The following is a 14,310-nucleotide window of genomic DNA, read 5'->3' on the forward strand; positions in this document are numbered from 1 at the left end:
GCCTGTAATGAGATAAATTTGCCTCTTAAAACTGCTTTCGCTGCATCCCAAAAATTTTGGTAGGATGCATTTTCATTGTCATTTGTTTCTATGTATCTTTTGATCTCTCCTCTAACTTCTTCTTTCACCCAGTCGTTCTTTAAAAGTATGTTGTTTATTCTCCATGTATTTGTGTTTTTTCCCGCTTTCTTTTTGTAGTTGATATCCAATTTCAAAGCCTTGTGATCAGAGAATATGCTTGGTATGATTTCAATCTTCTTAAATTTGCTGAGACTGATTTTGTGTCCCAATATGTGGTCTATCCTTGAGAATTTTCCATGTACACTAGAAAAGAATGGATAATCTGATGTTTTAGGATGAAGTGCTCTATAAATGTCAATTACGTCCATTTCATCTAATGTGTCATTTAGGGCTACTATTTCGTTATTTATTTTCTGATTGGATGATCTATCCATAGCTGTCAATGATGTATTTAAGTCCCCTAGTATAATTGTGTTTTGGTCAATTTCTCCCTTTAGTTCTGTTAGTAGTTGCTTGGTATATGTCGGTGCTCCCTGATTGGGGGCATAAATATTGATGACTGCTATGTCTTCTTGTTGTACAGTCCCCTTCACCATTATGAAATGTCCATCTTTATCTCTTGTTATCTTTTTTACCTTGAAGTCTGTTTCATCTGATATCATTATGGCTACACCTGATTTTCTCTGGGTACCATTTGCTTGGAGTGTCAATTTCCACCCTTTCACTTTGAGTCTATGCTTGTCCTTGTAGCTGTGATGTGTCTCTTGGAGACAGCATATGGTTGGTTTTAGTTTTTTGATCCAATCTGCTACTCTGTGCCTTTTTATTGGTGAGTTCAGTCCATTTACATTTAGGGTGATTATAGATATGTGAGGATTTCCTGTCATTCTACCTTTAGTTTTCTGGTAAGGCTGTGTCTCCATTGTTTCTTTGCCTTTTTGTTGTTGTCTATTATTTCTGTGTGGTGGTATTCTATGACGTTTTCCTGTTTTTCTTCTTTTATTACAGTATATATTTCAGTTCTGGATTTTTCTTTTTGAGTGGTTACCCTTAAGTTTCTGTAAAAGAAAGTTTGATACCTAGAGTATTCCATTTTTCAGCATGCTTACTTTCTCCATTCCCGTATTCCGGTTCAGGCCTTTACTCTCCCCTTTTTTATGTTTTGGTTGCCACAAATTGTCCCTGTTGTAGGTGGTCGAATAACCTCCTTTAGTATTTCTTGTAGTTCAGGTCGTGTATTAGAAAATTCCCTCAGCTTCTGTATGTCTGGAAAGGTCTTTATTCCTCTTTAATAGCTAAAGGATACCTTTGCTGGATATACTATTCTTGGCTCATAATTTCTCTCTTTCAATAGTTTGAATATTTGATTCCACTCCCTCCTGGCTTGTACAGTTTCTGCTGAAAAATCTGATGGTAATCTAATGGGCTTTCCTTTGTAAGTTACCGTCTTCTTTTCCCATGCTGCTTTGAGGATTCTTTCTTTGTCGTTGATTTTAGACAGCTTGAATACAATGTGCCTTGGAGAAGGCATGTTGGGATTGAGGTAATTAGGTGTTCTATTTGCCTCTTGGATTCGAGGGTCCAGTTCTGTCCACAAGTTTAGGAAGTTCTCATCGGCAATTTGTTTGAATATATTCTCTGTTCCCTTCTCTCTTTCTTCTCCTGCTGGTATGTCTATTATTCTTATATTCCTCTTTCTGATGGAGTCAGAAAGTTCTTGTAGAATTCTTTCATTTCTTTTAAGTCTCAAGTCTCTTTCTTCTTCCATCTGTCTACTTTACAGGTTTCTATCTTCGATGTCACTGATTCTTTCCTCCATCTGGTCAACTCTACTACCTAAGCTAGTTATTTCATTCTTAATTTCTTCTATTGAGTTCTTAATCTCCAGACATTCTATTTGGTTCTTTTTTTAAATTTCAATCTCTTTTGGTTTATATACCACATATCAGTGAAATCACATGGTTCTCTGCTTTTTCTGTTGACTTGTTTCACTCAGCATTACTCTCTCAAGATCCATTCTTGTTGTCACAAATGTTCCTATATCATCTTTTCTTACTGCCGAATAGTATTCCATTGAGTATATATACCACAACTTCTTTATCCATTCATCTATCGAAGGACATTTTGGTTGTTTCCATGTCTTGGCCACCGTATACAAAACAACAAAAGAACAAGACAAACAAATGAGAAACAGAAACTCATAGACACAGACAATAGTTTAGTGGTTGCCAGAGGGTAATGGGGGCGGGGGGTGGGGGGTGGGAGATGAGGGTAAGGGGGATCGAATATATGGTGATGGAAGGAGAACTGACTCTGGGTGATGAACACACAATGGGATTTATAGATGATGTAATACAGAATTGTACACCTGAAATCTATGTAATTTTACTAACAATTGTCACCGCAATAAATTTAATAAAATAAAAAAAAATAAAAAATTTCAATCTCTTTCGTAAAATGCTCATGCTGTTCTTTGATTGTGTTTCTGAGTTCATTTAACTGCCTATCCGTGTTTTCGTGCATCTCGTTGAGTTTATTCAGAACTGCAATCTTGAATTTTGTCATTTAAGTCACATATTTCTGTATCTTTAAGTGCCTTTTCTGGAGATTTTTCACTTTCTTTCTGAGCTGTCTTGTTGCCTTGGTTATTCATGGCAATTACTGATTTACTATTTCTCTTCCTAGACATCTACAGGAGTGGCTCTGCAACACGTTGAGAGGAATGGTCTTTCTTTTGTTTTCCAGTACTTGTTGGCAGAATGTTTTATTTTTTCTCCAACTGCAGCTCATTTTTATTCTCCGACATGGTAGTGATATATTTTCTCTGCACTATTCCAGCTTCTCACACAATGGGGGGATTCCCTGGGAGATGGGCTTCTCCTCTGTTAATAGTTCGCCGAGGTCACAGGGCGCAGTGTCCCGGTGGGTATGTGGAAAGCTTTTGATGTTCCAAAGCTCTTCCAGCTCCAGATTCAGAGCCCGTGTGTTTCAGCAGCTCTGTTTACTCCTGCAGAGATCCACCCAGATAGGTGGGGCCAGGGGCGGGGCGAATTGTGAGAGGTGGCCCAGAGCAATGGCGGCGACCACCACCACAGCCGGTCCTGCTTCCACAGCTCCTTCCCCCTTGCCGGAACTAGTTGGGCTGCGTATCTCTGTCTGTGGTCCACAGTTCTCCGAACAGCAAATGTGCTGTTTTTTTGATCTGACACTGCTACTGTTCCGCTTCTAGCACCGGGCAGGTGGGCACAGGTCGAGCTCTGGGAGGGTAGGGAGGGGGCGGCTAGTCTCAGTGCCTAAGACTTCTGTTCTCTGCTTGGCAGTGAGGGCTTAAACCACCGTTTTCCGCCTTCTTCCTTCAGTCTTTTCTCCGAGGTCTCTGCAGTGAGCGTTGGGTTCAGCTGAGTTATATGCTGGCCCCTCAGCCCTGTGGGCCATAAGTGGAGCCCTAGCAGTCCGAGTTCTTCCCTCTCCCGCAGGTGGAGTAGTTTCGGGAAGTAGCGAGCTCGGAACACTGAGCTAGGTCTGCGTCCTGCGTCCTGCGCGGCTCCATCTCCACACTTCTCCCTTTCTTCCTCCCCCTGCTTGTGCGAATCTCCCACCTGTAGGTGATTTGGTAGTGGGCCTCTTCGTTTTGCCTGTCTGCTGTGCAGGGGGTCCTTTGTGGAGTTTTTGTGGTTCGATTTGTTGTAAATTCCATGGGAGCTTTACAGAGGCTCACCTCACGCCGCCATTTTTCCTCCAATATTTTTTTTTTAATTGGGGAATATTGCAGAACAGTGTGTTCTTCCAGGGCCCATCATCTCCATGTTATTGTCCTTCAATCTAGTTGTGGAGGGCGCAGCCCAGCTCCATTCCAGTTGCTGTTTTCAATCTTTAGTTGCAGGGGGCACAGCCCACCATCCCAGCAGTAATTGAACTGGCAACCTTGTTGTTGACAGCTCACGCTGTAACTAACTGAGCCATCTGACCACCCCTCTGGCAGCTCCGCGGCAGCTTGTTGTCTTCAATCTAGTTGTGGAGAGTGCAGCTCACTGGCCCATGTTGGAATCGAACCAGCAACCCTGTTGTTAAGAGCTTGTGCTTGAATCATGAGCCATCCGGCCACCCAGTGCAATAATTTTTAAAGAAATTAAAATGAAGAGATCCAGAAGAAGTGAAAATAATTGGTCACCATAAAATTTTATTCTTTTGTTCTCTGTGCATTTCTTATTTTTTCCCTAAAAACAAAGAAAAAGAAAAAAACACAGTTGCTTACTTTTCTAAACAGAATAAGGTAAAACAGTTCTCTTCTTTCTGCAAGTTATCTTCTTTCATTCTGGGATGGGAATGGGAGCAGCACGGGCAAGGAAATCATTCCAATGAAATAATATCTGGTATGATGCCATAGATGGACACTGTGTCCATGCTGCTCCTGTTTGACGGTGTAGCTATGTCTCTCCCTTACAGTGTTGTAGGATATGAAGCTGCTGTTACTGCCACTACTGTTTCCATTGGTGGTTGGTAGGGAAATACTACCTCCTGCACTTAACTGATCGAGAAACATCTGTGAGGAGGTATATGGAAAAAAGCGAGATGACTGTAAGCTTTCTTGATCATCTGAAAGTGCTAATGCTGCAGCGGCAATGAGGGTAGTGTTATGTTGATTTTTCTCCTGATAAGAAAGGAAAGAAATCTAATCCTTTTAAGTCATAAGGCTTGGATGTCATGTGGAAAGGATGCCTATAGTCTTAGATGAGGGATGTGTTAATGTAGCTTGTGTCTACAGCAGGGAGGCTTGGTGTAGGGAACACTGGAGATACTTGATGTGAAAGACTTAATATGCCTTTATTATTTAGTGGTGATGTGGGAGATAGGGAAGAACAGGTCCTCTTAGCAGATGGCTCTTCCCCTCTTCATCAGATCAACTGTATTTGGTTAGGTCAATCATCTCTATTTTCTTAATTTTATTCTAGGACTGCTGGTGAGAAGCCATCATTGTGGAGCTCAAGTATCCATCAACTCCATTGTAAGATGCAGAAACATCCTGTACTTCCTTTTTTGATCCCATAGGTGCCCAAAGCCATCCTCCTAAAACTGTATTTTATCATGTTCTGTACCATACTTTAGCATTTCCATAAACAAGCCATAAATAATAAGGTTTTCTTACGGAGTCTTCTTATCACAGCCATGACAAACACATGTTGGTTTTTGCTCATTCATCTGAATATAAACAGTTGCATCTAAACACTGCAGGTGAGAACATGTAAGGGCCAGACATGGAATTGCCAGATGCATTTTACCAAGTGGATATAGTAGAGAAACCCTTAAGCTGGTTGTAGCTATCTCACTGTCTGGATCTCCAGTCAATTTCTCTTTAATTAAAGCTCTAGAATGATCCCGATTCCTTACTCCCTTCACTCATAACCTCTGAAGAAGAACTATTGAGGACAACTGTTTTACAAGGTATACTGCCATGGAAAAATTTCTTCCAATTTCTGTAGTCCAAGAAGCAGCAATAGTGTTTGGTACTATTGTGGAAAATCAGACAAGTGAGGCGATATTAATTCGTCAGCTGGGTCAATTTGTTTCCACTCCATTTTTAATAGGTGGAAGATAAACTGGAAGGCTGCAAGACTTTGTATTAATTTTCATACAAAATTGTGTGCAAAGTGATCTTATTGTGGACAACTCTTTCTGATAAACAAAACCTTAACTGGACCTGCATTGTGAAGTCACATTTGGTCCCAGAAATATCCATTGAACTATTGATTTGCTGTACTTGTTGTGGTGTCAATGCAAATGCAAAACAGGTTTCTTGAAAGCAGACAGTTGTCTGATGCTAGACTGTTGGGTTTAATCAGTTCATCCAGTAAATCATAAAATGGCAATTTTTGAAGTTTTATATCCAGATGGACTGGGTGAAGAGCTGACGTAAGATGTGGGAATTCCAGTTCATGTTGAGGTCCCAGAAGAGAAACAGGAAGTAATGTTAATGGTGCAGGGTGACCATCATAAGTGAGTTGTGGAATGGTAGATGGAGATAAATTTGCTGACATAGGACCTGAATGTACATTGGGGATGGAGAAGTCCATGGGCTTCATGATTTTTCTGGGGGAACCTCTGCCTATAGAGTTCTTTCTTTTTATTTTAATTGGGGGATATTGGGGTACATTGTGTTTTTCCAGGACACATCAGCTCCAAGTCAAGTCGTTTTCAATTTAGCTGTGGAGGGTGCAGCTCACTGGCCCATGTGGGAATTGAACTGGCAACCTGGGTGTTATCAGCACTGTGCTATAAGCAACTGAGCCAACCAGCTGCCCCCACTAAAGAGTTCTTTAATTTTCATTTGTACAGCTGGACTGCAGCCAGCCTTTAGCAAATGAAGGACTTTTGTGACAAGTTTGTATCTGCATCTGTACTTGTTTCTCCCAGCATAGCCCAACAGTACATGAAGTTCAGAAACTCTAAGGCTCACAACCATTTGCTTTAGTTCCACACTGTCCTCTGTCTTACATCTGTCCTGTTTGTTTTTAATTGATTCATCAATATGTAAGTGTATTTGCTCTTCATAACATTTAGATTACAAGTGAAAAATCCGGGAAATAAAAGTCTTATGATATGCTTGTAAGATTAATTTTAAACTCACATGTACATCTTTAGTGTGGTCACCTAACATTGTTTAGAGTATGTGTGTGCATTTAGATACGTACATATTGAAGTCTATTAAAACTATGCTGATTTTAAAAACAGAAGCTATGTAGAGAGGAGGACTGGTTACTCAGAAAGAAAACTGGTCATTGAGTATGTGGTTTGTTCTCAACCACGAGGTTATAAAAAATTACTTACTTTCTGTATATTCTACCCAGATGTTAAAAGTTTGTTTTTCTCACCCTACACAGTCACTCAAAAGTGGTAACTTTCTTGCTTTTGTGCTGATTTTGCATACTTTAAAACTATATATTTTCCAGTTAAGATGGTGGAGTAGGTAAATGCTGTGCTCACCTTCTCTCAGGACCATATCAATTACAACTAAACAACAGAAAAACCATTATTGATAATTGCCTGAAGTCTAGATGAACCAAAGGCCTACAACTATGAACATACAGAAGAAGTCACCTCAAGACTGGTAGGAGGGACAGATGTGGATCAAGCTCGACCCACACCCACATGTAATCATTAAAAACTGGAGGGCTAGCTCAACTGCAGAGATTCCTCCCTTGAGGAGTGAGAGGTATCAGCCCCTCCCCAGCCCAAGGTTTCAGTGCCTGGGAGAGAAATCCCCACAACTTCTAGCTGTGAAAACCAGCAGAGATTGTGGCTGAGTGAGATGGAGGGTGGCTGCTTAAAGGAATCACACATGGACTTACTCGCTGACAGACATACTCACTCTGAGCTCCAGTGCTGGGGCAGCAGTTTGAAAAGTGCCAGGGAGAGAAGGAGGAAAAATGGCGGCGTGAGGTGAGCCTCTGTAAAGCTCCCATGGAATTTACAACGAATCGAACAACAAAAACTCCACAAAGGACTCCCTGCAAAGCAGACAGGCAAGACGAAGAGGCCGACTACCGAAGTCACCTACAGGTGGGAGATTCGCACAAGCAGGGGGAGGAAGAAAGGGAGAAGTGCGCGGAGATGGAGCCGCGCAGGACGCAGGACATAGACCTAGCTCAGTGTTCCGAGCTCGCTACTTCCCGAAACTACCCCAGCTGCGGGAGAGGGAAGAACTCAGACTGCTAGGGCTCCGCTTATGGCCCACAGGGCTGAGGGGCCAGCATATAACTCAGCTGAACTCAACGCTCATGGCAGAGACCTCGGACAAAAGACTGAAGGAAGAAGGCGGAAAACGGTGGTTTAAGCCCTCACTGCCAAGCAGAGAACGGAAGCCTTAGGCACTAAGACTAGCCGCCCCCTCCCTACCCTCCCAGAGCTCGACCTGTGCCCACCTGCCCGGTGCTAGAAGCGGAACAGTAGCAGTGTCAGATCAAAAAAACAGAATATTTGCTGTTCTGAGAACTGTGGACCACAGACAGAGATACGCAGCCCAACTAGTTCTGGAAAAGGGGAAGGAGCTGTGGAAGCATGACCAGCTATGGTGATGGTCACTGCCATTGCTCTGGGCCACCTCTCACAACTCGCCCCGCCCCTGGCCCCACCTATCTGGGTGGATCTCTGCAGGAGTAAACAGAGCTGCTGAAACACACGGGCTCTGAATCTGGAGCTGGAAGAGCTTTGGAACATCAAAAGCTCTCCGCATTCCCACCTGGACTCTGCGCCCTGTGACCTAGATGAACTATTAACAGAGGAGAAGCCAGTCTCCCAGGGAATACCCCCATTGTGTGAGAAGCTGGAATAGTGCAGAGAAAACATATCACTACCGTGTCGGAGAAGAAAAATAAGCTGCAGTTGGAGAAAAAATAAAACATTCTACAACAAGTACTGGAAAACAAAAGAAAGACCGTTCCTCTCAACGTGTTGCAGAGCCACTCCTGTAGATGTCTAGGAAGAGAAATAGTAAATCAGTAATTGCCATGAATAACCAAGGCAACAAGATAGCTCAGAAAGAAAGTGAAAAATCTCCAGAGAAGGCACTTAAAGATACAGAAATACGTGACGTAAATGACAAAATTCAAGATTGCAGTTCTGAAAAAACTCAACGAGATGCACGAAAACACAGATAGGCAGTTAAATGAACTCAGAAACACAATCAAAGAACAGCATGAGCATTTTACGAAAGACATTGGAATTTTAAAAAGAACCAAATAGAATTTCTGGAGATTAAGAACTCAATAGAAGAAATTAAGAATGAAATAACCAGCTTAGGTAGTAGAGTTGACCAGATGGAGGAAAGAATCAGTGACATCGAAGATAGAAACCGGGAAATTACACAGATGGAAGAAGAAAGAGACTTGAGACTTAAAAGAAATGAAAGAATTCTACAAGAACTTTCTGACTCCATCAGAAAGAGGAATATAAGAAAAACGGACATACCAGCAGGAGAAGAAAGAGAGAAGGGAACAGAGAATATATTCAAACAAATTGCCGATGAGAACTTCCCAAACTTGTGGACAGAACTGGACCCTCGAATCCAAGAAGCAAATAGAACACCTAATTACCTCAATCCCAACATGCCTTCTCCAAGGCAAATTGTATTCAAGCTGTCTAAAATCAACGACAAAGAAAGAATCCTCAAAGCAGCCAGGGAAAAGAAGACGGTAACTTACAAAGGAAAGCCCATTAGATTATATCAGATTTTTCAGCAGAAACTGTACAAGCCAGGAGGGAGTGGAATCAAATATTCAAACTATTGAAAGAGAGAAATTATGAGCCAAGAATAGTATATCCAGCAAAGATATCCTTTAGCTATGAAGGAGGAATAAAGACCTTTCCAGACATACAGAAGCTGAGGGAATTTTCTAATACACGACCTGAACTACAAGAAATACTAAAGGAGGTTATTCGACCACCTACAACAGGGACAATTTGTGGCAACCAAAACATAAAAAAGGGGAGAGTAAAGGCCTGAACTGGAATATGGGAATGGAGAAAGTCAGCGTGCTGAAGAAAATGGAATATTCTAAATATCAAACTTTCTTTTACATAAACTTAAGGGTAGCCACTCAAAAAAAAAAAAAAAATCCAGAACTGAAATATATACTGTAATAAAAGAAGAAACAGAGGGAAACATTATAGAATACCGCCACACAGGAATAACAGACAACAACAAAAAGGCAAAGAAACAATGGAGACACAGCCTTACCAGAAAACTAAAGATAGAATGACAGGAAATCCTCACATATCTATAATCACCCTAAATGTAAATGGACTGAACTCACCAATAAAAAGGCACAGAGTAGCAGATTGGATCAAGAAATTAAACCCAACCATATGTTGTCTCCAAGTGACACATCTCAGCTACAAGGACAAGCATAGACTCAAAGTGAAAGGGTGGAAATTGATATTCCAAGCAAGTGGTACCCAGAGAAAATCAGGTGTAGCCATAATGATATCAGATGAAACAGACTTCAAGGTGAAAAAGACAACACGAGACAAAGGTGGACGTTTCACATGGTGAAGGGGTCTGTACAAATGAAGACATAACAGTCATCGATATTTATGCCCCCAATCAGGGAGCACTGAAACATACCAAGCAACTACTAGAAGAACTGAAGGGAGAAATTGACCAAAACACAATTATACTAGGGGACTTAAATACATCATTGACAGCTATGGATAGATCATCGAAACAGAAAATAAATAATGAAATAGCAGCCCTAAATGACACATTAGATGAAATGGACATAATTGACATTTATAGAGAAATTCATCCTAAAACATCAGACTATAAATTCTTCTCTAGTGTACACGGAATATTCTCAAGGATAGACCATATATTGGGACATAAAATCTGCCTCACCAAATTTAAGAAGATTGAAATCATACCAAGCATATTCTCTGATCACAAGGCTTTGAAATTGGATATCAACTGCAAAAAGAAAGCAGGAAAAAACACAAATACATGGAGATTAAACAACATACTTTTAAAGAAGGACTGGGTGAAAGAAGAAGTTAGAGGAGAGATCAAAAGATACATAGAAACAAATGACAATGAAAATACATCCTACCAAAATTTTTGGGATGCAGCTAAAGCAGTTTTAAGAGGGAAATTTATCTCATTACAGGCCTATCTCAAGAAACAAGAAAACTCCCAAATAAATAGCCTCATGTTACACCTTAAAAGAACTAGAAAAACAAGAACAAGTGAAACCCAAGGTCAGCAGAAGAAAGGAAATAACAAAAATTAGAGCAGAAGTAAATGAAATGGAGAACAGAAGGACAACAGAAAAAAATTAATGTGACAAAGAGCTGGTTGTTTGAAAAGATTATCAAAATTGACAAACCCTTGGCTAGACTCACTAAGATAAAAAGAGAGAAGACACTAATTAACAAAATCAGAAATGAAAAAGGGGAAGTTATCACGGGCACCACAGAAATACAAAGGATCATCCAAGAATACTATGAAGGACTATATGCCACCAAATTCAATAACCTAGAAGAAATGGACAAGTTCTCAGAAACATATAGCCTTCCAAGGCTGAACCATGAAGAACTGGAAAATCTAAACAGACCGATCACCAGTAACGAAATTGAATCAGTCATCCAAAACCTTTCCAAAAGCAGAAGTTCGGGACCAGATGGCTTCACTAGTGAATTCTACCAAACCTTCAAAAGGATAGAATACTAATCCTGCTCAAACTCTTCCAAAAAATTGAAGAAGAAACAGTACTCCCTAACTCATTTTCTGAGGCCAACATTACCCTGATACTGAAACCTGGTCAGGACAGCACAAAAAGAAAACTACAGACCAATAACTCTGATGAATAGTGATGCAAAAATCCTAAATAAAATTCTAGCAAATCGAACACAACAATCTATTAAAAAGATTATTCATCACGACCAAGTGGGGTTCATCACCGGGACACAAGGATGGTTCAACATACGCAAATCCATCAATGTGATACATCACATAAACAAAATAAAGGACAAAAATCATATGATTATATCAATTGATGCAGAAAAAGCATTTGACAAGATACAACATCCATTTATGATTAAAACACTTAATAAAATGGGTATAGAAGGAAAATACCTTAACATAATAAAGGCCATATATGACAAGCCCTCGGCTAATCTCATAATTCATAGAGAAAAACTGAAGCCCTTTGCTCTACGTTCAGGAACACGACAGGGCTGTCCCCTATCACCTCTGCTTTTCAACATAGTGTTGGAAGTCCCCACCAGAGCAATCAGGCAAGAGAAAGAAATAAAACGCATCTAATTGGGAATGAATAAATTAAATTATCACTCTTTGCAGATGACATGATGCTGTATATAGAAAACCCTAAAGACTCCACCAAAAAGCTATTAGAAACAATCAACAAATACAGTAAAGTTGCTGGCTACAAAATCAACGTACAAAAGTCCATTGCTTTCCTATATACTAACAATGAAATCTCAGAAAAAGAAATACAGAAAACAATTCCTTTTGCAATTGCAGCAAAAAGAATAAAATACCTAGGAATAAACTTAAACAAGGATGTGAAAGACCTATATGCTGAAACGATAAGACATTTTTGAAAGAAATTGAAGAAGATACAAAGAAATGGAAAGACATTCCATGCTCATGGATTGGAAGAATCAACATAGTTAAAATGGCCATATTACCCAAAGAAATATACAGATTCAATGCAATCCCCATCAAAATCCCAATGGCATTTTTTAAAGAAATAGAACAAAATATCATCAGATTTGTTTGGAACCACAAAAGACCCCGAATAGCCAAAGCAATCTTAAGAAAAAAAACAATAATGGAGGTATCACACTTCCTGACTTTGGCTTGTACTACAGGGCTACAATAATCAAAACAGCATGGTATTCGCATAAAATCAGAGACATAGACCAATGGAATAGAATTGAGAACCCAGAAATATAACCACATAAATATGGACAGAAAATTTTTGACAAAGATGCTAGAAGCATACAATGGAGGAAAGACAGCCCCTTCAACGAATGGTGCTGGGAGAATTGGATAGCCACGTGCAAAAGAATGAAACTGGACTGCTATTTGTCACCATGTACCAAAGTTAATTCAAAATGGATCAAAGACTTAAGCATAAGACCTGACACAATAAACTGCATAGAAGAAAACATAGGTACTAAACTTATGGACCTTGGGTTCAAAGAGCATTTTATGAACTTGACTCCAAAGGCAATGGAAGTAAAAGCTAAAATAAACGAACGGGACTATATGAAACGTAAAAGCTTCGCACAGCAAAAGTAACTATCGACAAAATAAAGAGGCCACCAAATGAATGGGAGAAGATTTTTGCAAACAGTGTCTCTGATAAAGGGCTAATATCCAGAATATACAAGGAACTCATGCAACTCAACAACAAAAAAACAAACAACCCAATTGAAAAACGGGCAGAGGACCTGAAGAGACATTTCTCCAAAGAGGACATACAAATGGCAAATAGACATATGAAAAAATGCTCAACATCACTAATCATCAGAGACATGCAAATAAAAACCACGATGAGATATCACCTCACCCCAATCAGAATGGCTATCATCAACAAGAGAAATAGTAACAAGTGTTGGAGAGGCTGTGGAGAAAAAGGAACCCTCAAACACGGTTGGTGGGAATGCAGACTGGTGCAACTGTTATGCAAGGCAGTGTGGAGGTTCCTCAAAATTATGAACAGAATTGCCATATGACCCATCAATCCCTCTCCTGGGTATCTACCCAAAAAATCTGAAAACATTTATACATAAAGACACGTGTGCTCCAATGTTCATTGCAGCTTTGTTTACGGTGGCCAAGACATGGAAACAACCAAAATGTCCTTCGATAGATGAATGGATAAAGAAGTTGTGGTATATATACACAATGGAATACTATTCGGCAGTAAGAAAAGATGACTTAGGAACATTTGTGACAACATGGGTGGATCTTGAGAGTGTAATGCTGAGTGAAATCAGTCAGACAGAAAAAGCAGAGAACCATGTGATTTCACTGATATGTGGTATATAAACCAAAAACAACAAAAGAACAAGACAAACAAATGAGAAACAGAAACTCATAGAGAGAGACAATAGCTTAGTGGTTACTAGAGGGTAAGGGGAGTGGGGGGGTCGTAGATGAGGCTAAGGGGGATCAAATATATGGTGATGGAAGGAGAACTGACTCTGGTCGGTGAACACACATTGGGATTTATAGATCATGTAATACAGAATAGTACACCTGAAATCTATGTAATTTTGCTAACAATTGTCACCCCAATAAATTAAAAAAAAAAGGGAAAGTGCCAGGAACATATGGGGAAAAATAGAATTGTTTAGCCTCAGTGTGAGGGCTGGAGAGGCAGCTTGCCCCCAAACAGAGGAGCTGGCAGAGGAGCTGTTTCTTTGTTGAGCCATCCCCATCCCTGCATGCAGATGCAGGCAGATGCCATATCTGAATCTCCATCAAACAGGCTATCACTTTTCTTTTGACCCACCCTAGTGATTCCATAAGATCACGCTCCACCCAACTTTTGGGTACACCTAAGCCACTTCTGGTGGCTTTCCCATACAAACAGCCTGCCTTGTCTGATGCTGCCAGGCGGGAGGGGTGTTGGGAATGGGTGAAAAAAGCGGAAGGGATTAAGAAGTACAAATTGGTTGTTACCAAATAGTCATGGGGATGTAGGGTATAGCACAAGGAATAGAGTGGTACCTCGGTTTTCTAACATAATCTGCTCTGGAAGAGCATTC

At 40.3% G+C, this 14,310-nt stretch overlaps 1 pseudogene; it reads right to left on the reverse strand.

The window, feature by feature from the left end:
* Nucleotides 1–4,371: 4,371 nt before the first annotated feature.
* On the reverse strand, nucleotides 4,372–7,073 carry LOC109454570 (E3 SUMO-protein ligase PIAS1-like; annotated as a pseudogene).
* Nucleotides 7,074–14,310: the final 7,237 nt, after the last annotated feature.

The sequence above is a fragment of the Rhinolophus sinicus genome, chromosome 18 (genome assembly GCF_057876585.1).
Source record: "Rhinolophus sinicus isolate RSI-liver-muscle chromosome 18, RSI-T2T, whole genome shotgun sequence".
Classification (NCBI taxonomy): domain Eukaryota; kingdom Metazoa; phylum Chordata; class Mammalia; order Chiroptera; family Rhinolophidae; genus Rhinolophus; species Rhinolophus sinicus.